At 38.4% G+C, this 24,449-nt stretch overlaps 1 protein-coding gene across 9 annotated transcripts in view; it reads right to left on the bottom strand.

Moving 5' to 3' along the window:
* Positions 1-24,449, bottom strand: part of ABHD17B (abhydrolase domain containing 17B, depalmitoylase) — an 85,411-nt gene that overhangs the window by 57,524 nt on the left and 3,438 nt on the right. For 3 of the 9 annotated variants that reach the window (XM_015117895.3, XM_077966209.1, XM_028835240.2), the window contains one exon: positions 1,210-1,364. The exons of 4 other annotated variants lie outside the window; for them this stretch is intronic. The gene's annotated coding sequence lies outside the window, so the exon portion shown is untranslated. Of the gene's footprint in view, positions 1-1,209; positions 1,369-24,449 lie in introns of those variants that run through there. 2 more of the 9 variants (XM_077966208.1, XM_077966212.1) reach the window with 1 other exon arrangement.

The raw sequence follows: 24,449 nt of genomic DNA on the forward strand, positions 1-24,449 counted from the left end.
GTTACTCAAATCATTCAATGTGTTATGAAACACAGAAAAGGACCCTACTCTAGGGAGGAGGGACTCTTGCCCCTCTTGAAACAAATACACAAAATGAAAGGTCAGGAGGGGAACGGTGGCTCACGCCTGTAATCCCAGCACTTTGGGAGGCCAAGGCAGGAGGATCAATTGAGGTCAGGAGTTCAAGACCAGCCTGGCCAACACCGTGAAATCCCATCTCTACTAAAAAAAATAATAATAATTAATACAAAAATTAGCTGGGCGTGGTGGCATGCACCTGTCATCCCAGCTACTCGGGAGGCTGAGGCAGGAGAATGGCGTGAACCCAGGAAGCAGAGGTTGCAGTGAGCCGAGATTGCACCACTGCACTCCAGCCTGGGTGACAAGACTCTGTTTAAAAAAAAAAAAAAAAAAAAAAACAGGGTCACCTCAATGTTAAACAGATGGCCCATTGTGAAATTTAAGGTTTTCCTTTTGGCAGGGTATTCAACAGTTTCTTGACTTACAGCAAAAGCAATTTCCTAAAATTGTATGAAATAATAATTTAAGAATCTGCTTCTTCTGGTAACGTTTTCCTCCTCAATGACAAAGAAAAAAGATGAATAACTGATTCTTTCTCAGCAAAACAGGAAGACAAATGTTAAAAAAAAAGTCCCTAAATAGAATGACCTACTGTATCTCCTTCCTCTCTTCTAATGTAAGAAATTACTGACATGACTCCTGTCGATTTTTGATGTAATAACAATTTACTGGGGAAAAAAATCTCCCTTTGATCTCCTTGTAATAGTTTCTTGGTAATGCAGACCAACTCATATTACTACCATCTACAAAGAACTAATTATTATAAGGTTTAAGATTTTTGTTGTACTGAACTAGTACTAAAAGTCTTTAAAAGCAGGTTTAGAGAAAACATCTAAAGGAATGCTTATATCTTTCTTCATTTCATGTGATATGTTGACAGCTATGCTCAGTACACTGTATATGATAAACCATTTAAATTTTGATATATTAGATTTCCTGTTAAGAACTACAGTCTAAAATTCAAGATGAATTACTCCATTTATGGGTAAATCTGGGGGTGCAATATCATTCTATGTAATCTGCAGTAGTATTCAAAGTATAGCTACATGTGAATCCCTGAGTGTTATGGTTTTTAGAAAGTCATACACATTACAGAGTTTAGTACATACAGAGAAGCTGAATATTCACCTTGAAAGAAGATGAAGCATCCAAACCACAGTATCAGAGTTTCCTGGGACTGGCACAGTGGCTCATGCCTGTAATCTGAGCACTTTGGGAGGCCGAGGCAGGAGGATCTCTTGAGGCCAGGAGTTCAAGACCAGCCTGGGCAATATAGGGAGACCCTGTCTTTAAAAAAAAAAAGAAAAGAAAAGAAAAGAAAAAAGTCCACTAACTCACTAACTCACTCACTAACTACAACTTAGAAAGGGGGTACTTAGTTGTAACAATGTTTTAAAACATTTTCTATCTTACCTGGGCATGCCTTATGCAGGACGATAGCTCGTCACACTCTGTTGCCCTGGCTGGAGTGCAGTGGTGTGATCTTGGCTCACTGTACCCTCTGCCTCCCAGGCTCAAGCGATCCTCCTATCTCAGCCTCCCGAGCAGCTGGGACTACAGGTGTGTGCCACCATGCCTGGCTAATTATTCGTACTTTTTGTAGAGACAGGGTTTCACGGATGAAACAGGGATTTCATCTGTGAGATCAAAGGGCTCAAAATTCAGGTGACTTTGCGGGAAAAAGTCTACTCTGCTTGAAGACACAAACTGGATGAACTGCGCTACATGAGAATAGAAGTTTATAAACTCGGAGAAAAAAATTTTTAAATATTAATGTTTTAATATTTTGAATTAAAAGAAGAAATTTTTGCAAAACCTCTTCTTTGAAAAAGAATCATGTCTGGTACTTTTAAGGTAAAGTTGCAATTTTTAAATACCAATAAGATTCTAGATATAGAGTATAACAGTGCCAATGGGTCACTTGAAAACACCCTTAGAAGTATGGGCTTTTTTGGTGGTAAATTGAACAAATGCCTTAATAATTGTGAGTTTAGAAAAATTTAGAGGAGTTTCTCAAATGGAAAAAAAATGTACTGGGCAATGGGCAAATGAGAGTCCTTTCTCACTGGTGGAAAGTACTGGAGTTAGACGAAAAAAGAAAGTTGAGGTGAAGATAGGAGGCATCAACCAGAGACATCAAAATAGTGTCAGTTCTAGTGTACGCTGTGAACTTACTATTCTAGTAAAAAAAGCTAGTAAGGCTCAGAAATGAAGACGTTAGACATTGTGACATTATAGTAAAAGATGCAAATTAAGGGTAAAGAGCCTATAAGCTGTGCCAAGCAAACTAATTTGGGTCAGAAGTCCTATTTAGTTTAATGCAGTGCTTTTTATTGCTTTTGTTTTCCCTCAGTTTCTTTTTTTTTTTTTTTTTTTTTGAGACGGAGTCTCATGCTGTTGCCCAGGCTGGAGTGCAGTGGCGCGATCTCGGCTCACTGCAAGCTCCGCCTCCCGGGTTCCCGCCATTCTCCTGCCTCAGCCTCTTGAGTAGCTGGGACTACAGGCGCCCGCCACCGCGCCCGGCTAATATTTTGTATTTTTAGTAGAGACGGGGTTTCACTGTGGTCTCGATCTCCAGACCTTGTGATCCGCCCGCCTCGGCCTCCCAAAGTGCTGGGATTACAGGCTTGAGCCACCGCGCCCGGCCCCCTCAGTTTCTTGATACTACTAGACACAGCACTATCTAAGCACTCACTCTCTACATATGATTATTTAAATTTAAATTACCTAAAATTAAATATTCACTTCTTTACTCCCATCAGCCACTGTAGCTACAAGTTACACAGCATGTATGAGTATTTCTTTCACTACAGAAAGCCCTACTGGGCAGTGCTGAACTAAAACCTTTGAAACCCAGGCAATCCAGAACAAATAGTTCCATGCTTTAAATTCATACTAGCTTCAAATGCTAAAGAGCACCTTCCTTCCTGGCTTTTCCATCAAAGTACATATAGGTAATTCTCATAGATCTTTCTGTTGAACATTGATAAGACACATAGAACTAAATGAGATTGCCTACACAAGACTATTCTGGAAAATTTTATCTTTACGACACAGACTTATTTCTAACCCAATTCTAACATAAAAGCCATTTTATTAAAAATGAGCAGTGCAACTCAATTAGGCTATCTATATGTTTTAATCCATGGTTTGATGCATCAAAAGGATTCATGTTCTTGAGAGGTACCTTGTAAGCTGAAGTTGCAAAGTAAACCATGAGAAAGTGTAAAAAACATTTGTGACTATTAGCTAATGAATTTCTGAACATAGTCCAAAACAGTATCCTAAACACTTACAATCTTGATGATCCACCGGAGCAATGCCCTAACAAGTGAACTAAGTCTTCCTGATGGAGCAGTAAAACAGGATGTGGGTTTTTGCATATGCTAGTATCACATATTCCTATAAAACTTTTGGTGACTGGAAAGTACAATTAGCTCAGGGCTTTTAAAAGTCACACCTCTACCTGTTGCTGAGTGTAAGCTAGACATGAACAGACACATGTTTTCTCTCCCTAATCATCAGCCTGTCATTTCTATTCTAAGAATCCAAATCATGCTTATCCTCAAAGTTCATAGAAAAGCTGACATATTACATTGTTCCAGAAACATTCCACAAATGCACATTATTCCCTAGTTTATAAGTAAGTCCCTGAGAAACTTTTCAGGTGAGTACCTACTCAGTATTTTTCATACCATAGAACAGCCATATGTACCCCAATATTATCTAGTCAATGTAGTCATAAATCTCACAAAATTTAAGGATTATTGATTATAAATAATGAATACAATCTTTTTTAAAAAGAGGTTCATATTATGGGTACCCCAGTTTGAATTTCTAAGACTTACAAAAAAGATTATTTCTAAGAGTTTATAAAAACAGATTATAAAACCATTTACAGGTCAACACAGCATATGAACATGTACCCAATCGACCCTTATTTACCAAGCAGTAAATAAAATAAGGTGTTTCAACAAAGTTAAAAAAACTTTACCAAACAACAACAAAGCTTTTGTTTTTTAGGCAACTGAAACTGCTGTAAAACATATTAGAGCTACAGTGAAAAGACAAAAATGTAAATGGTGATAAGCATATATTCAAATAAATATTAATCAAGTTCCACAAGAGGGATTTGATATTTTAAGAAATAAGATTGCTATTATGAAAGTATTACAAGACATGGTTTTAAAAAAGTCAAACCAGCTGAGTGCAGTGTCTCACGCCTGTAATCACAGCACTTTGGGAAGCTGAGGCAGGTAGATCACAAGGTCAGGAGTTCAAGATCAGTCTGGCCAACATAGTGAAATTTTAGTCTCTACTAAAAATACAAAAAAGTAGCCGGGGGTGGTGGCAGGCGCCTGTAATCCCAGCTACTCGGGAGGCTGAGGCACATGAATCACTTGAACCTGGGAGGTACAGGATGCAGTGCGCTGAGATCGCACCACTGCACTCCAGCCTGGGCGACAGTGCAAGAATCCATCTAAAGAAAAAAAAAGAAAATCAAACCACATGTTACAACTATTTTTAAAAGTCTCCTTGCCAGGCTAATTGGTTAAAAGTCCACTTCAAAAAATGCAGTTCCCTAGATACTGTCTCCAACTCATAAGAGTAGAGGTTTAATTGGGAAAACCTCCTCTGAGGAATCAGACTAATCTGAAAGACATATCTTAAAAGATACTGATATGGCAAATTACACAGGGAAGTTGGGGGATCTGGAAGCGTATTTGTGCGATATTGGTGGGAGACAGCTATGCTCTCTTCTGTAAGTGGGATGTCAACATGTAAGAGGTAGTAATATAATACTGTTATCTAGAGATATGGAGGTAAACACCAAAAGAATCATTCAAAAATAAGTAAATGCCCCTGGGAATTTGTAGAATTATTTGGCTTCCTGACCACGTACAGGTACAAAACTGATAAAAAACAAAAAACGACAAAAAAAAAAAAAAAAAAAAAAACCACTTAAAACTTCTTTAGTCTCTTCCCTAATTCCAATCCAAACCTCAGACTTATTCTCAGAAATTACAACGTTGGGTCATTTGTTTTTAATTCTTCTAGTGTTTACTACCATACTCATTTTTTAAAAATCCATTATTTCTTATCAGTGTATCCTCATTATAAAAGATTGAGCGGGCTGGGCGTGGTAGCTCATACCTGTAATCCCAGCGCTTTAGGAGGCAGAGGCGGGTGGATCACTCGAGGTCAGGAGTTTCAAGACCAGCCTGGCCAACATGGTGAGACCCTGTCTCTACTAAAAATCCAAAAAAAGAAAAAAAACATAAGCCGGTAGTGACAGTGCATGCCTGCAATCCCAGCTACTCGGGAGGCTGAGATAGGAGAACGGCTTGAGCCTGGGAGACAGAGGTTGCAGTAAGCCGAGTTCGTGCCACAGCACTCCAGCCTGGGTGACAGAGCTGGACTCTGTCACACACACACACACACACACACACACGAAAGAGTGAGAAGATTTACACTAATTCCCGCCTTCTCTGTTCATTCTGATTTAGTTTGTATTAGTTACAACTTTACATATTATAGCTGAACCTGTATTTCTTATTCTATCAACTTTAGGAAGTTTCTTCTGGCTCCCCCATGTAATCATATACCATTACTGCCGAGTATACAATTAAGTTTCACATTAAGTTTTACATCATTTGCAGTTTATTAAGTTTTTATCTATTGGTTGATTTTCATTAATTGGATAATAAAAAGTACTTACAGTGTCATTCACTGCCCATCCAAGGGGCATGGTAAAATTCAGAGAATAAATAGCAATTTTATATTACTAAATTCCAAATGTCAATGTGTTTATGTTCTTGACACTGAATTACACCTCACTGTTCAAAAATAAGGCACATTTTCGTTTGCTTCACATTTGGACTTTCAGAAGAGGCTTTAATTTTCTTAAGTTTTTGCCTTTTTATTACATTTCACATATTCCAATTTATTATTAGAATTTGCTCAACAAAATCCATGTTGTTCTTAAAGACATGTTTAGACCCCAGTGAATTCTGTTTTAATTTGAAATAATTACATTCTGGGTTAGTTCACAGCCCAGTTGTTTGCCTACCTAGTACTTCTTTTCATCACATACTTCTGTTGATTCTTAATCTCAAGTTCCTTTATGTAAGATTTTTTGATTTTGCTTCTCCCAAGCACTACCCCCTACCCCCTCACCCAAAGGTTTGCGGAAGTAAACTACACTTTTATGTATACTTCCACACTTACAGCAAACTAGGTCTGCTTCGGAATTATAGGTTGTGTCTTAAAATTCTCCTCGAAATTTAAATCATTGGTCCACATTTTCTAGCACTCAATATTAATAAAAGTGTCTACCAATCTGATTTTTAAAAAGTGATTCTCATCTCTCCCTGCAAAAATATTTATGAGATTTCCCTATATCCTTAGCTCTGAAATTTCATGAGACTACTATCTAAATGTGTGTTATTGTTTGTTCATTTTGTTTTATAGTTAATGGGTCCATTTGATCTAAAGACCTGAAACTTTATTTAGCTCAGATAATTTTTCTTCTATTTATTTCCTATCTATCTTCTCTGTTCCACGTGGAATTCCTTTTCAGGAATCCTAGGACTACCCACTTAATCTATAAAGTTTTTCTTTTTGTTCTCTTCATTTGTGTTTTTCAGGTAATGCTTGTTCATCTTGGGTTTCATGCTGTTGGAAGGCTTCTTTCTTGACTGTTCATATTTCTAAGCAAAGAACTAAATTGGGTTTCCTTTATATTTGTGTAAGCCTATTGACCCAGAAGGCTTATAGTCTGAATAGGACTGACTGCAGAATTGGAACTTGGAATTCCTGTGCTAGAATAAAGAGGATTTTGGGGATAGAGTAGTCGGTGTCAGTCTGTCTCTCTCGCACACACACATATTCTCTCTCTCTCTCTCTCTCTCTCTCACCCACACCCTGTCTATAGGGCAAACAAATATGTTCTGTTTATCTCTTCAATGGCACCAGAAGATACTTTACAAATATTTGAGAACACAGTACAGCTTTAACTACTTGATCCAATAATGTAACTAAAAATTTTACCCAGTAAATTCTTCTAGTGAGATGCCAAAGAAGCCTTTGGACAGCACAATAGCACAGTGTAGTCCAAAGAGCACTAAGAATCAAAAGAGCCATGGCTTTCAGTTCTAGTTTTACTATTAAAAAGCTGGTGACTTTAGGGAAGTCAATCTCTTTATACCTCATTTTCCTTTTCTACAAAGTGAAAAGCAGAAACCGATAATAAGGTTTCTTCTAGTTCTAAAACTTGATAACTAAGATTTTCTCATAAGCTTCAGATACAATCTTCCACAGTATATAAAAAGAATGAAGAAATTTGTAATGTGAAAAACTTCAGGTTTTCAAAGCTGTTCCTGTTACTAAAAACAAAGCTCCTGGCCAGGTGCGGTGGCTCACGCCTGTAATCCCAGCACTTTGGGAGGTCAAGACAGGTAAATCATGAGGTCAGGAGATCGAGACCATCCTGGCCAACACAGTGAAACCCTGTCTCTACTAAAAATACAAAAAAATTAGCCAGGCGTGTGGTGGTGGGCGTCTGTAGTCCCAGCTACTTGGGAGGCTGAGGCAGGAGAATGGCATGAACCCAGGAGGCGGAGCTTGCAGTGAGTGGAGATAGCGCCACTGAACTCCAGCCTGGGCAACAGAGCAAGACTCCATCTCAGGAAAAAAAAAAAAAAGCTCCCAAACAAGTACACTATATTTACCAAAATTTAGCAAATCAATTTGGAGGGGGCAAGGCACGTGATAAGGTGGGGGAAGCACAGAGGTGAGAAAGTAAGGGAGGCTGTCATTTCCTATGGCTGTTTTCCAAAATGAGTGGTTTTTGTATCTTGGTTACTATAGGGAAATAATGTTGTGTTTTTTTAAATGATGGTAAAATATAGATAAAAGTTACCGTTTTAAGTGTACAGTTCTATGCATTAAATACATTCACATTATTGTGCAATTATCACCAGATACTACGTTTCATCTTCCCCAACTGTAACTCTGTACCTACTAAACAATAATATCATTTTCTTCTCCTGCCAGCCTCTGGCAACCACCATTTTGTCTCTATGAATTTGACTATTCTAAGTACCTTATACAATATTTGTCCTTTTGTGTCAGGCTTATTTCATTGTAGCATGTCTTAGAATTTCCCTTCCTTTTCAAGGCTGAATAATATTCCATTGTACATAAAACAAACTGTTTTGTCCTTTGCATTCACACCACAACAATCAACACAGAATACTTCTGTGACCAGATGTATGAGAGATTTCCCCCAAAACAAGCAATCACTTCTGCTGCAGACACCAGGTGGGTGTCCTCCCACCCAGTTCAATTCCAACATTATCTACCTGGAGACAGTGCCACATCCCACAGTTTGAGGGCTCCCCACTTCCAATCCCAATCTAAAGCCCCAGGTTGTTTTACCTATGCTTCTGACTAACTGGCTATAAACTGGGGTTCCCACAACCTCTTACTCCAGTTCGATTAATGTGTTAGAGTGACTCACAGAACTCAGGCAGACACATTTACTTACCAGTTTATTATAAAGGATATTACAAAGGATACAGTTGAAGAGATGTACAGGGCAAGGCATGTAGGAAGGGGATGTCACCCTCCAGTGCTCAGTCATCTGGAAGCTTTCTGAACCCAGTCCTTCTGGATTGTTAAGTAGGCAATGATTGATTAAATCACTGGCCACTGTATCAACTTAACCTTCACACCCTCTCTTCTCCCCAGAGATTAACAGGCAGGAGTGAAAGTCCCAACCCTCTAATCCTGCCTGGGTGTTTCTGGGTAACTAACACCCATCCAATAGCTACCTAGAGGTGCATGGCTTTCAGTCAACTTATTAGCATACAAAGATACTTCACTGGCCAGGCACAGTGGCTCACGCCTCTAATGCCAGCACTTTGGGAGGCGGAGGCGGCTGGATCACAAGGTCAGGAGATCGAGACCATCCTGGCTAACACAGTGAAACCCCATCTCTACTGAAAATACAAAAAAAATTAGCCGGGCATAGTGGCAGGTACCTGTAGTCCCAGCTACTCGGGAGGCTAAAGCAGAAAAATGGCGTGAACCCGGGAGGTGGTGCTTGCAGTGAGCCAAGATCTCACCATTGCACTCCAGCCTGGGAGACAGAGCGAGACTCCGTCTTAAAAAAAAAGAAAAAAAAAAAAATTTCATTTTGGAGATTCTAAGGATTGTAGGAGAGTTGTATGACACAACAAAAGAATGAAGATCAAATATATATTTCACAATATAGTGTGTATTTTGCTTGTCCTTTCATCTACTGATGTTTGACTTATTTCTTATTTATCAGTTGGTAACAAAATAGATACTATAATCAATTTGTATATACACATAAAACTGGATTAAGGTAATAAATACATTAAATTTCAAATTTTTTAGATTTTTTAAAGACGGTGTCTCAGTCTGTTGCCCAGGCTGGAGTGCAGTGGCACCATTTGGGTTCACTGCAACCTCTGCCTCCCAGGTTCAAGTGGGCTCTGCCTCAGCCTCCCAAGTAGCTGGAATTACAGGTGCCCACCATGACGCCTGGCTATCAAACTTTTTAGATGTTTTATCTTTAGTACTTGGGGCATTATTACTAAAAAATTAAATTGCAGTCTGTACATATTATTAAAAGCTACCTTTTAAAAGCATGGAAATGTATACAAAGGGCCCAGAAAGTCTTATTTCAAAAGGAACTAGACTTCTTGGGCTTAAAAATGTTCATTTTAGCCAGGTGTGGTGGCTCATGCCTATTATAATCCCAGCTACTTGGGTGGCTGAGGTAGGAGAGTACTTGAGCCCAGAAATTTGAAGCTGCAATAAGCTATGATCACACTATGGCACTACTAGTCTAGGTGACAAACTATAAGGTCATGTTTGTCCTTATTAGTTTTGAACCATGTAACACACCCCTCCCCCATTGCACGTACTTAAATTCAAGTATACCTACACCTAGCAATGGCTGTCACACAGAAATCAATCAAAAGCCACTGCTGGCTGAGATGAATTTTGTCAAAACAAATCAAACAGTATTATTATTGACTGACAAATCCAAACTTTCAGGTTTAAAACTTTGCTAGGTTAGAAAAGCCAGACTAGTGTTAATTTACCAAAACATATTTATGCAGCACTTACTAGGTCTTGCTCCAAGTACTTAAACAATCCTATGAGATAGATTTTTTTCCTCCCTCCTCCCACCCCATTTACAGATGAGGAAACAGAAACAGAGATAAGTTTAACTTATGCAAGACCACAGTGTTAGTAAATGGTAATGGTAAAGCCAGGTTTCATATTGAGCAGTTTGAGTGCAGTGTCAATGCTTTATTTTTTAAGATGGGGTCTCAGCTATGTTGACCTGGCTGGTTTTGAATTCCTGGCCTCAAGCAATCCTTACACTTCAGCTTCTCAAAGTGCTGGGATTATAGGCAAGAGCTGCTGTGCCTGGCTTCCATACTTTTAATTACTGAGTTAGATTAATATGCGGGAATGAAATGTTTTGCTACAATGTGAATATGGAAAGAGGGTACAATGAGCCCAGTAGAAAATGAAAAGTAAGGATAAATGGCCCTCCCATTTCATATGCAAAAAAAATTATCAATATTAGATTAAAAAACGAAGGTGGGACAGTTGCTCAGAATATGTGAGATGTATTTGGGAAAAGAGGAAGGAAGTGGCCTTGGCTATTAGATGATAAAAAAGAAGTAAGCAAAACCTGGACTAACATGATAAATTCACAGCTTTTGTTTAATTCTTAAGATTCTGAGGTGTAATTTTAAAGAAAAAACCTGATGTATTACAGTAGTCACAAAATTTGTGAAGATTCCAGGAAGTCTTTGGACATACGCTAATATTGAAGCATCATATATAAAAAATAGTATCTGAAGTGACCACCAAAACTGGTCTCAAAAACGGCATCAGTTTGCGTAACACCTACACAACCAACCCATGGGGATTTATCATTGGATTAACTTTGCTATCTTAATTAATATAGGTGAGACTGTGTTGGGATGCTGATGGCACTGCATCTAGAAACTAATCTGGGAACAACTGAAATCTTGAGTCATCTCTGTCCTGTTGCTTCCTGACTAGATTTTCCCTTCAATTTTGGGGGCTTGGCTACATGGTTCACTTGACTTTCAAATCACCCCCCAGCTCCATTCTCTGAGACACATAAATCACAGACCTCAGCCCCACATTAAATCCAGGCTTCTACTTGCGTAGGGTCGGGGGAAAACAGAATAATGCACTAGACAGAGAGCCAAGTAAACTGGCTGTCTAGTATACCTTGGTTAGAGCAGAGATGAGTCACTAGCCTGGGAACCACTACAGATGCACTGACCCTGTGTGGCTTGTAACTGAAGAGGATCTGAAGTCAATGTACATGCTTACTGAAATGAAGCATAATTACAATTCTGCTTGTATTTCAGGGTAACAGGCCATAAACAAGGATGGGCCACCTAAAATGCCTCCATTCTAACTAGCTGGGTCCAAGTCCATCCCCCTTTTATGTTTCATTTTAGACTTTTCATCTTTCTGAGAAGAGCTTCTCTTGGAATAACTAGGAGCCATGGACATGGTAGACTCCTGAGCACTGGGAAGTTTTATAGACCTTGTGTTCATTCAATGGGCACATTACAGTGAGACCAAAACTCATCATTAATGAGTGGTAGTGAGTGGACAAGTGCATAAATATGTTACATAGGAAATCTGCCCTAGAGGAGGTCTGAGAGAAATCTTGAGAAGCAGCATGTATTTTCTAGTGCCTACTGCGGCTGTTTAATTAGAAATCATCAATCCCTGATAATCTACTACGGGAAGTTCTATCCTCTCTCTCCCTATAATGTCACCAATGTATTTATGGATTTCAGAGCTTGTCATCAGGAAGTGTTCTTAGACCTGGAAGCCAAGAAGTTGTAACTTCTTAAGGAATTTGACTAGACCAGTACTTACTTGCCTAAAGCCTATGTCCTGGCCAAAGAGAGTATATAATTGTGTTTCAGGCTGAATTATGTCTCTGCAACTTACTCTCAAGATTCTTCTGCCTTCTGTAGAATACCAGTATGGAAAACGGAGGCCATCACCCAGTATAGATTTTTCCAGTTGATAAGTACTACATTACCTTACTTTGTAAAGTCTGCAATCTGAAGAATGCATCAAGCTCTTCAACCTCTATAACACCAATCTGTCAATGTCCTAATACTTAATGAACTTTCTTATTAATATCTTCTACCAGAAAATGTCAATGTCTCAGGATAACATTATACTGTATATTGCTCTCAGACCTGACTTTGGACAAACCCTTATTTGGATGGTTTGGAGCTAGGTACTATTTAATCCATTCCATGCAAAATCACTTAATGTGCCAACAGCTTGGGGTCAAACCTAAAAATTACCTTAGAATGCAACAGGACTATTAAGAGTCTGTGGTTCATGGAAAACTCCTGAAACTACATGCAAAATTTTGGGACAAAAGGTCCAAAACATTTCATAACAGACTGACTTGAAAACTACTTTCTCAAAATTCTGGAGGTTAAGGGATATTACATTTTCATTTTAAGCTTCTCAAGCTTTACCACTCACCCAATCTAGAACAGCTATAATATCTTAATTTCTATTTAGAAAGCTAAAAGAATCCTTCCTTTCTGCATCTATCTAATCTGTGGTTAAGATGGATATTTCCAGTGCTGTGTAAGACATTTCTGTTACAAAATAAACCAAGTTGAATCTTAATCTACTCATATCTTGATTCAGTGAATGCTCATTCTGTCCCCAACTTCACTTCTGTATGAATAACATTCTCTGCTGTAGAGAGGAATTTCTGCATTGTACTCCTGACTTCAATTTTTTTTTACCTTTTAGAATTGCATAAAATTGCAGACTACAAATGTAGTAGCAGACTTCTTATTCTTGCCCTGAAAATATGTCTACCTATGGGCATTAAGAAATATCCCTAGTTCTGTCACCTATCCAGTGGGGGTTCAAGAGAACTTGGTCAAGATATCAAACTTCTAAAAAATATCTTGAGTTCTTGGTAACTAAGAGATTCTGATGAAGGAGGAGGGTTAGAATTTCAGCCTGCGAATAAAAAAGATGCCAAATTTGTAGCATAAGGCTTCAGCTTTTCCTAGTGGAAACGCTGTTTAAAAAGTCCTCTGATGGTTATTACAGAGTCAACCAAATAAACAGGGGTCTATACATACATAGTTCTATCTTCTACCAATGCGCGCGCACACACACACACACATACACATACCTTCTTAAAGACATAGGAGTGTCCCTCTCCTCACCTTTTCAAAGACAAATGACAGAATTAAAAGGGAAAATGGGATAAATGGACATGGAGAAAACTGATTAAACCCCTGTATAGGTTTTCATGTTGTTATAAAAAAGATCCTTTTTTCTGAGCTGAAGAAGCTGAACTTGGTTAGGAAATGTCATCTCTCTCTTCTAGCAGCCCTGGGGCTGATTATATGCAAAACCCCTTAGAATAAGGGTTAAGATGTTCAGTGGTGGGTGCCCAAAAGTAAGTACAGAACAATAAGAAAATGTTTAGGTCTCTCATGGGAGACACATGAATTTATAACTAGAAAGAATTTTAGGTGCCAACTAATGGCTAATAAATCGATCTGTCCCCTTTTTACTTAAAGATTAACCCAAGAAAAGTTATAGAAGTGGCAGCTCCAAGAACAACCTATAAAACTAATTAATAACAGTTGGCTTAGAGAGTTTCAACCACTCCATATCGTTAAATTTCTTGTAACCTTGCTCTACATAAGATATAAAGTCTTTCTGCAGGCCACGCTCAGTGGCTCATCCCAGCACTTTGGGAGGCCAAAGTGGGAGGATCACTTGAGCCCAGGAGTTCAAGACCAACTTGGGCAACATCATGTACAAAAAATAAAAATTAGATGGGTGTGGTGGCACACGCCTGTGGTCCCAGCTACTCAGGAGTCTGAGGTGGGAAGATTGCCTGAGCACAGGAGTCGAGACTACGGTGAGCCATGATCATGCCACTGCACTCCAGCCTGGGCAACAGAGGAAGACCCTGTCTCAAAAAATATAAAAAATGAAAATAAAATGAAGCCATCTTGCAAAGAATTTATTTCCCAAAGGAATTTATATTCCTCATTTAACTATCGATCCCTTTTCCATATACTGTATATAATACGTTTTTAGTAGTGATATGGGGGAATTATAACATTTACGTAGTCTCAATATAAATGCAATACTCTTTAACTCTCTTTACCTAGATGTTGTAACATGTCAGTCAATCCTTACTAACGTGGCCTTCAGTTTGTCCGCCCAGTTTGGCTTGCTGCATAAATTGTCATCTCTACCACTTCCTTTTCCTCTGGCTGCAGCTGTTTCCCTTAATCATATGCATCTGTTAAGTAAAGGTTTGAAGAAATAGCACTACTCTTAGATGTGTAACAAACACTTGTTACTTGTGCTTAAAGGTTTTCCAGCCTCAAAAAGTTTACATTTCACCACTTTCTTCAAATATGGAAATTTTGTCTTTTCATACATTTTCTTCAGTAGTGCGTAAGAAGAAATGGAATAAAGATTTCAAAGAATAGTCTGGATGCCTAATATAAGAAAATAAGAACTATATATATATCAGATTGGGAATTAATGTTCTGTAGGGTCTTTTCATCCAATAAAAAATTAAGGGCTACTTAATGTGGAGTAGATTTTAAGCTTTCAGAAATCAGAAGACAGTAGAGATCAAGAATTAGGAAAGCCTTTGTAAGAGAATTAGAACTTCAGTTAGATATGACTTCCCAAAACAGAGGGAAAACCTTCCAGGCTTGGAGGATAATGTGAAAAGTGAGAAAGAACAAAAGCATAGGGTGTATGGTGGAAAGGAATTAAAAACATGGGAGGCCGGGCATGGTGGCTCACGCCTGTAATCCCAACACTTTGGGAGGCCAAGGTGGGTGGATTACCTAAGGTCGGGAGTTCGAGACGAGTCTGACCAATATGGCGAAACTCCATCTCTACTAAAAACAAAACAAAAAATACAAAAATTAGCTGGCCATGGTGGTGCATGCCCGTAATCCCAACTACTCAGGAGGCTGAGTCAGGAGAATCGCTTGATCCCAGGAGGCAGAAGTTGCGGTGAGCTGAGATCGCACCATTGCACTCCAGCCTGGGCAACAAAAGTGAAACTCCATCTCAAAAAAACACATATGGGAAAGGGCGGGTTTAGATATGTGAGAAATTTAAAAACAAATCTCTGGCTGGGAGTGGTGGCTCCCACCTATAATCTCAGCACTTTGGGGGGCCGAGGCAGGTGGATCACTTGAGCTCAGGCATTTGAGACCATCCTGGGCAACATGGCAAAACTCTGTCTCTACCAAAAAAAAAAAAAAAAATTAGTGAGGAGTGGTGGTGCACGCCTGTAGTCCCAGCACTTTGGGGGTCTGAGGTGGGTGGATCACCTGAGGTCAGGAGTTTCAGAGCAAGCCTGGCCAACATGGTGAAACCATATCTCTACTAAAAATACAAAAATTAGCCAGGTGTGGTGGTGCGTGCCTGTAATCCCAGCTACTCAAGAGGCTGAGACATGAGAAAAGCTTGAACCCGGAAGACAGAGGCTGCAGTGAGCCAAGATTGCGCCACTGCACTCCAACCTGGGCAACAGAGCAAGACTCTCCAAAAAAAAAAAAAAAAAAAGAGAGCCACGTAGCAAGAATACAAGCAAATACTGTTTTCGTTTTTTCTTTTAAAGAAATGTCCTAGGGTAGGTCTGAAAAGTTTAGCCAAAGCTGACAGAGAACAACGTTTCCAAAGTTGTATGTCAAGTAATGCAACTGGGGAAGAGTGGGATGGAGGAAAGGAGAAGATGAAGATGTCTGTAAAACATTGAGGCAAATCCTTTATTTGAGATGAATCTCATAGGCTGAGCCTATAGTTTTTATTTGGTAATCTATATGTCTAGGGTATCTCTGGTGTAAATACTTATTTGTAATAAGGAAGAAAGCAGGCATTTAAGACGGGTGGTTTGCTCACCCTTACAAATGTCGCACATTAGGTTACTACTACATGGTCTTGCATACCATTTTAGGCAGGGATCTCATGGACCCTGTTATTAGATGAGTTAAATATATCTTTGATAACATTACTTGGATCTGTAGGAAATATAGGAATTGTGGAAGGAGCACTAGCCCAAGAGTTGGAAAATGAAGGTTCTGGCTATAATTCTATTTAAATGAGCTCTATGCCCCCTACTGCCTCAATTTTAATGTGAAAATAATGCACCATGAGACACAGAGCTTCTCTGGCAAAATTATACTAAATCCTCCCTCTTCTCTGTAAACTACCTATTTTGGGGATATCATATCCTATGTTAACATTATCTTTATGCAACTAAATATGGCTCTCTTCCTGCCTTGTCCTTACAGGAAAAACAAACAAAAAAAACACAAAAAACCTTTAATTCTACATTCCATTAAAAATACTGAGAATATTTTAAAAATTCTCTAAATGACATTTCTAAAAGAAAAGTAAATTCTTTAGGAGCCTTACTAAAAACAAGCCAGAATAGTACGAGATACGCAGGAAATTTTCATTGACTTTAATATCTTAAAAGTCTAGGCTGGGTGCGGTGGCTCAGGCTTGTAATCCCAGCACTTTGGGAGGCCGAGACGGGCGGATCACGAGGTCAGGAGATCGAGACCATCCTGGCTAACATGGTGAAACCCCGTCTCTACTAAAAAATACAAAAAACTAGCCGGGCGAGGTGGCGGGCGCCTGTAGTCCCAGCTACTCGGGAGGCTGAGGCAGGAGAATGGCATGAATCCGGGAGGCGGAGCTTGCAGTGAGCCAAGATATCGTGCCATTGCACTCCAGCCTGGGCGACAGAGCGAGACTCTGTCTCAAAAAAAAAAAAAAAAGTCTAAATCCCAAAAAAGACAGTTCAAATGAAAAGTCAATTTATGTCATCTTTAATTATAATTAAGAACAAATGTAATTCTCTGAATTTATTAAGATTGCCTTTTCTATGTTTTTGTACTAGTCTCTCACTATGAGGAAATGAAAGGACAAACCAGGGTTACATAGAGTAACACAACAGAAAGAACAACTCAAAATGTGAGAGTAAACACAAAGAAATATATTTGAGTAAATGTGAATTTCTTCCATTCATATGTTCTCCTAATCTACAATTTCTTTTCTAGATGGCCTACAAGGTGATTTCCTGCTTAAAAACTCCTTGATGTCTTCTCTCTCTACTTGTAAAAAAATCAAGGTCAGGGATAGTGGCTTATGCCTGTAATCCCAGCACTTCGGGAGGTTGAGGCAGACAAGAGTTCGAGACCAGCCTGGCCAAAAGGGTGAAATCCTGTCTCTACTAAAAATATAAAAATTAGCCAGGTGTAATGGGGTGTGCCTATAAACCCAGGATTACTTGGGAGGCTGATGTGGTAGAATCGCTTGAATTCATGAGGCTGAGGTTGCAGTGAGCCAAGATTGTGCCACTGCACTTCAGTCTGGGCAACAGAGCGAGACTCTATCTCAAAAAAAAGAAAAAAGAAAAAAATCAAACTTTTCCACAGGTCCTTAAACACCTTCTGTCAAGTGGCTTTTTCTTACCCCTCCAACCATATCTTGATACTATCCCCCCTCATCACTATGGTTACAGCCTCTCTCACTCACCATTTTTCAGTATCTTGAAAGCATGAAGCTGTTTCCACATCAGAGTTCACGCACATGCTTCAAATTTTTTTGCATGTATCTGTATCTATATTCTTCTTACCGTACCTGAGTCTTTTTTTCAGAATCAAACCTCTTTACTTATCACTTACCAATATTCCCTGTCAGGCCCAAAATGAATTGTAATATAACCTGTCTCATCAACTTGTAGCATCACTGACAACCTCTTAACAATTTCGAAGTATAACAGGTATTTTTCAATCTTCAACTTATACAGGATCACTTTATAGCATTTAACATTGTTGTCCTTTCCCTCCTTCTTGAAATTAACCTTCAATCTTGGTTTCTCTGATGGTTTCTTCAAACTCTTTTTTAACCTATTTATTTATTTTTATAGATTGGTCTTTTGTCTTCCTCTTTTCATCTCACCCAAACCTACTGCTTTAACTACCCTTTATACTACAATGTTACCTAGATCTAAAAATCTAAATCTCTAAGGTTTCAGGTCTCTCCCCTTAAACTCTAGACTCTGAAATATCTCCATCTGCATTTCACTCTTTCCCCATGCCCCTCTTCATTCCTCTCATTTAATTAAGGTCTACTTCCTATGGACTTCTCTGCAAACCTCTTAGCCACATTTTAGCTCAACCACTTTTCAATGAATGTTATAAAATCACTCACTAATATCTATTTCATACCCCTCTAATCCATGCTCTACACTGCCACCAGTTGATGTCACCTTCCTGTTTAAAATGTTCTAATGGGCCTTTCAAGCCCTCTTAAGTCTAAATTCTCTGGCATGCGATACATGATTCCCCCACCCTCCTTGGTCTCTAGCCTTATTTCTGAGCATTTTCCTATTCAATTTTCTATTTAACATGCTGTTCCTCATTAAGAGAGGTTCTTTTTTGCTTCTGTGCCTTATCACATATTGTTCCTTCTTTGTTGATAAAATTTCCCCAACTCATCACTCCTCCTTCAAATAAATGAAACAACTTTTACTAGTTTTTCAGCCTCTGGCAAAAACAGTCTCCCCTGACCCGTGCACATGCTGATTAATTTAGATAATCTGTTTAGTGATACTTATTTTGGTTTCTGGGTGCATATGTATGAATTAGGTTGTGAAGCAAAATGTATTTTTTTATAGAATCTAACGAAAAATGGAAAGCCATTACCCTAGTGGTTTGTATCAAAACACCCTTTATATATGTAAAGTCCTGCTTCTGGCTATTCTCATTACCCCTACCTTCCACCCCACCCCCACCCTTTCAGGGTTTTTTTTTTTTTTGTTTTTTGTTTTTTTTTTTCAGGCTAGTCAAAAGAAGCAGTAGAACTGGAGAAGGAACAAAGAAGTCTGTAGCAGGTTGTTACCAATAGTTGTAAACGGACTGTGATCAGCCCCTAACTCTTTGATTAATAAAAGCAACAATGAGGTCTGTTAAAAAGCTCTGAACAAAATGTAACTTCTAGTGTTTCAGATGTAGGCTTGCCAATACAAGTTACTAAATGACATTTTCTTTGCTAATAACTGATGTGCAGAGAATAATCATTACTTTTAGGGATTGGGTCCACAGAGCTAGAGTGAAAAATTACCAGCACACTAGGCAGGATAGTAATCAGAAACAAAATATCTAGGTCACAATCTGCAAATGACATTTTTGGGAAAAGTTTATTATATGAATTATTTCCATGGATTTTCATTTTCAAAACAAACTAAAAAAAAAAAAAAAAAAAATCTAAATTCAGAAGCCAAACAAGTTTGACATGATTGACAATGTCTTTTATTTTTGTTCCTGGAGGCACTTGCTTTACTTCAAGTTTCTTGGGATTGGAATGGAGACTCGGCTGCACCAAGTAAATGAAGTTATTTCAACCCCCTTTCTTCACTCTGATCTACATTAGGCATATGCTATGCATTTTCTAAATCCTACCCTTTTAATGTGACTACATCCTCAACATAAATCTTAAATACTCTGATAAGCCATAATTTTAAAAAGTATTTATCAATATACAGTATTTTTAAGTGTAAAGGCCTCTAATTATTGCCATCCTTTTTTTTCACTGATAGATAATATTTTATCTATTTATGGGGTACATGTGTTTGATACATGCATAGAATTCGAACATCTCCTCAGACACTATAAGAAGCTTCTCATGGGGAAAAAAACTGAAAGTAAGGTCATCACTAAAATATTAATTGCTTGTTTGCTAGTGGTTTTCCAATAATCTATGTATTATTGCTTTTATACTTTAGAGAGTCCATTTTTACACTATTGAAAGAAAGAAAGAGAGAGAGAGAGGGAGGGAGGGAGGGAGGGAGGGAATATAATCAAATATAATCAGATTTGATCCAAATTCTCTGATTTCCTAGGTCTCTATGCCATTAGCAACCTCAGTTCCTTCAACTCCAAGATGATACACATCCATTACCTTCATCACAAAGATGACATGTGGTAATTAATGGGCTAATACCTGTAATACAATCTGAAGCTCTAGCATAAAGACATTCTATAAGTACAAAACACTTTCTCAATAAATCTGCATGAGATGATTTTCACATGAAAAAAGGTTTACGGTTTGTCTACAAATGACTGTATGTTAACAAAATAGATCTACTGCAATGACTAGTTCTTTCCATCAATGTTTTAGAATGAGTGAGATAAATATTTATCAAATAATGACACAGATAATTATAGACCGTAATAAATGCTATGAAAATACAGAGTGCTATGAGAACAAGGTGGGGGGCGGGAAGTAGGCACTTTTACTTGTTATATCTTTTAATCTTAATAATACTTTTCTCAGGTTATCATGAAGAAATCAAGAAATCAGGTTAATTAGCATGTCAAGTTCACACAGCTTAAAGGTGGGGAGAGCCAGGAACACAGGTTTCACTTAGAGACCATATTCTGTCCACTCTTCCAGTATTTTGCTAATCTCTGCATTGCTAATACTCTCACTGACTGCATTTCTCTGCTCATTCTCCTCTTCTCAATGAGGCCTACCCTAAACACCCTATTTAACAGGTTCAACTAACTCCTTTGGTCCACCTTACCCCTCTCTATGTTTTCTTTTATTCCAAAGCAGTTATCACTTTCTAATACATTATTTTATTTGTTGTGCATATTATCAGTGGCCTTCTGGTAGGTGATAAGCTCCAGGAAGTTAGGGATCTTTGCTTGTTTTGCTCATAGATGTCATTCCCCTACTCCCATCCCCAGAATAGTGACTGGTACCCAGTGGACACTGGCCCAATTTTCCTTTCCCGTTTTTCAGCTTCAGCTGTATGCAATAACTTGTTTAATCCTTCTCACTTTTAATTACTAGGAAAACAAAGAAGTTTGACCCTATATCTGAGACAAATTTATATTCAAGTAACATTTAAATTTAGCCTGAAATTCTATTCTGTTAAAAAAAAAAAAAAAAAAGTAGGGTCATTAGTATCATTTTAAAAATCCTAGCCATAAGAAAAAGTGATGAAAAGACATGTCAAGCAAACTCTGAAATGTGGAAGATGCAGACGAGGATCAATGATCAGTATTTAAGAGTGTCTACTCGCATTTGATGATGCTGTAGTGACTAAATGTGAGACACAGATGAAACATAAGAATCAGAGTACACTAAAGTAGTAATTGCTAAACCTTAGGGATTTCAAAAAAACAGGTAAAGTAAAAAAGAGAAAAGTTGGAATGAAAGAGATGTCAAATTTTAATTTTGCAACAAAGGGATGTTAAGAACTAAAAACAATTACTATCACTGTAATTTCATCGGAACATCTTATCATAAAAAATTACCTAATTTCAGAATAAAGGGCAGTTATTTTTATTAAGTCAATTTAGATCCATGAGCACCTCATTATATAAAAACAGTTCAACATGAATTTAAGATCTAAATGTGAAAACTCTTAAAAGATGCTCTGAAAGAATTTTTATAACCCCAGTATAGAGAAGGCTTTAAAAAGAGTAATACATTTGATATTAAAATTAAAACAACTTCTAGTCATTAAAAGACAACGTATTTAAGTGAAAATGCATGCTAAACAGTGGAAGAAGATTTTTTTTTTTTTTGAGATGGAATCTGGTTCTGTCCCCCAGGATGGAGTGTGGTGGCACGACCTCGGCTCACCGCAACCTCTGCCTCCCGGGTTCAAGCGATTCTCCTGTCTCAGCCTCCTGAGTAGCTGGGATTACAGGAGCCCACCACTACACCCGGTTAATTTTTGGTATTTTTAGTAGAGATGGGGTTTCACCACGTTGACCAGGCTGGAAGATATTTTTAATGCCTACCAAATATTATTACGAAGAATACATTTTAAAAAGATGCAAATAAAAACTACAATGAGGTACCATTTCATACTCTTCAGAATGGCAAAAATTAATCAAATATTACTACTAATATTTTTGTACCTTCTAAAATATCTGGAATGCAAACAAGAAGACCCTCTCTCATGCATTATGGACTGGAAGGTGTACTTTGTAGAGAAAACTGACAGTTATCTAATAAAGTTGAAGACATTTATACCCTGTGGTCTAGCAATCTACTACCAGATTTATAAATCAGGGCAATCTTTCTCAATGACAGCTTTTGGCTGCTACATTGAATGAGGGGCACTACTAAACACAGGCCAGGAATGCGAGGCACTTTTCTTGCACAAAGAAAGTGCTGCTCAGATTGGGCGCAGTGGCTCACACCTGTAATCCCAGCACTTTTGGGAGGCAGGGGGCGGGGTGCGGTGCCACAGTAGGCAGATCACTTGAGCTCAGTTCAAGACCCGCCTGGCCAACATGGTGAAACCCTCGTCTGTACAAAAAAATTACAAAAATTAGATGGGTGTGGTGGCACATGCCTGTAGTCCCAGCTACTCGAGAGGCCGAGGTGGGAGGATTGTTTGAGTTTGCGGGGGTCGAGGGTTCAGTGGGCAGTGATCATGCCACTACACTCCAGCCTGGGTGACAGAGTGAGAATCTGTCTCAAAATATATATAAATAAATAAATAAATAAATAAATAAATAGTGCTGCTCCATGCCTCATGACTTGAATATTCTGTTGGACATTCATAGAGGGGAACAGAAAGAGGAAAAAAAACCCACTAATGCCAGATAATTCTAAAGAGGATTTAATACCAAGTTTATTTGTATAGTTTTAATGAAGATGAAGATTTGTTATGAGTGCAACCATTGTGTAAAGAGGTAAGATTGCACTTTTATTTCTGTTTAAACTTTTCTGAGGATAGTTTGTCATTTCAGAAAATCATTTTCCACCAATGACAGTTCCAGCATTGGTAGCTGAATGGCTAACTCAACATACCTGTCATAATCTGTAGCTGTTGTATTGATGGAGACACCACCCATTGGTACAAAGCGTCTAATTACTACTATTTCTTTTAGCAGCGCTTCTTATATTTCAGTGGGTACATACATCACCTGGGACTCTTGATAAAATACAGCATCTGGCCAGGCACAGTGGCTGATGTCTGTAATCCCAATGTCCTAGTGCTTTGGGATACTGAGGAGGGAGGATCACTTGAGGCCAGGAGTTCAAGATCAGCCTGGGCAATATAACAAGACCCTGTCTCTGTAAAAAATGTATACCTGTAGTCCCAGATACTCAGGAGGCTGAAGTGGGAGGATCCCTTGAGCCCAGGAGTTTGAGGTTACAGTGAGTTGTATGACTCCAGAGATCCTGTCTCTTACATTATTTAAAAACAAAACAAACAAACAAAAAAAAAAACAGCATTTGCATCAGTAGGTTAAAGTCTGACGCTCTGCATTTTCAACAAGCTCCCAAGTGATTCAGATGTTGCTGGTCCACCATTACACCTGGTAGCTAATCTTGAATGTAGTCTTGAGCTCAAGCATTTACAAAGTGAAACACACATTACTTTATTACAAATTTTTCTTATTTTATTAAAGCTATTGCTTTCTTTAAAGTATGAATATAGATTATTATGAAGTTCATTTTAGGATAGTATTGAAGGAACTATAAAATATTTTCTATGAACATGGGATGTACTTAGGGTCAAGAACCACTGCCCTAGAAGTCTTACACAACAGATACCTAACATACACAGGAATATTCCTTATAGCACTGTTTAATAGCAAACAAGTGGAAACAACAAAAATGACCATCGACAGAAACCTGACATAGTTACATAACACAGCACATACCACCTTACAGTAAAAGTAAATAAACTAGAGCAACCTGAATAAACATAGATAAATCTTGGCCACGTTGTATGAAGAAAGCAAGCTAAAGAAAGATATCTGTATTTAAATAGTCTTAAGACAATCAAAATAAAACTATATAATAATGTTCATAGGATATAGGTAAATAGTTAAGTATAAACATGTGGATATAGGAAGGATGCATGTCAACTTTGGGTCACTGGTTAGATGTGGGGGGAAAAGAGAATAGCATTTAACAGAGATATAGCATACCAAGGACACTTCATTATTTTTGTTTTTTGTTTGTTTGTTTGTTTTCCTCAGAAAGAGTTTTGCTCTTGTTGCCCAGGCTGGAGTGCAATGGTGCGATCTTGGCTCACCACAACTTCTGCCTCCTGGGTTCTAGCAATTCTCCTGCCTCAGCCTCCCGAGTAGCTGGGATTACAGGCATGTGCCACCACACCCAGCTAATTTTGTATTTTTAGTAGAGACGGGGTTTCTTCATGTTGGTCAGGCTGGTCTCGA

The sequence above is a fragment of the Macaca mulatta genome, chromosome 15 (genome assembly GCF_049350105.2).
Source record: "Macaca mulatta isolate MMU2019108-1 chromosome 15, T2T-MMU8v2.0, whole genome shotgun sequence".
Lineage (NCBI taxonomy): Eukaryota > Metazoa > Chordata > Mammalia > Primates > Cercopithecidae > Macaca > Macaca mulatta.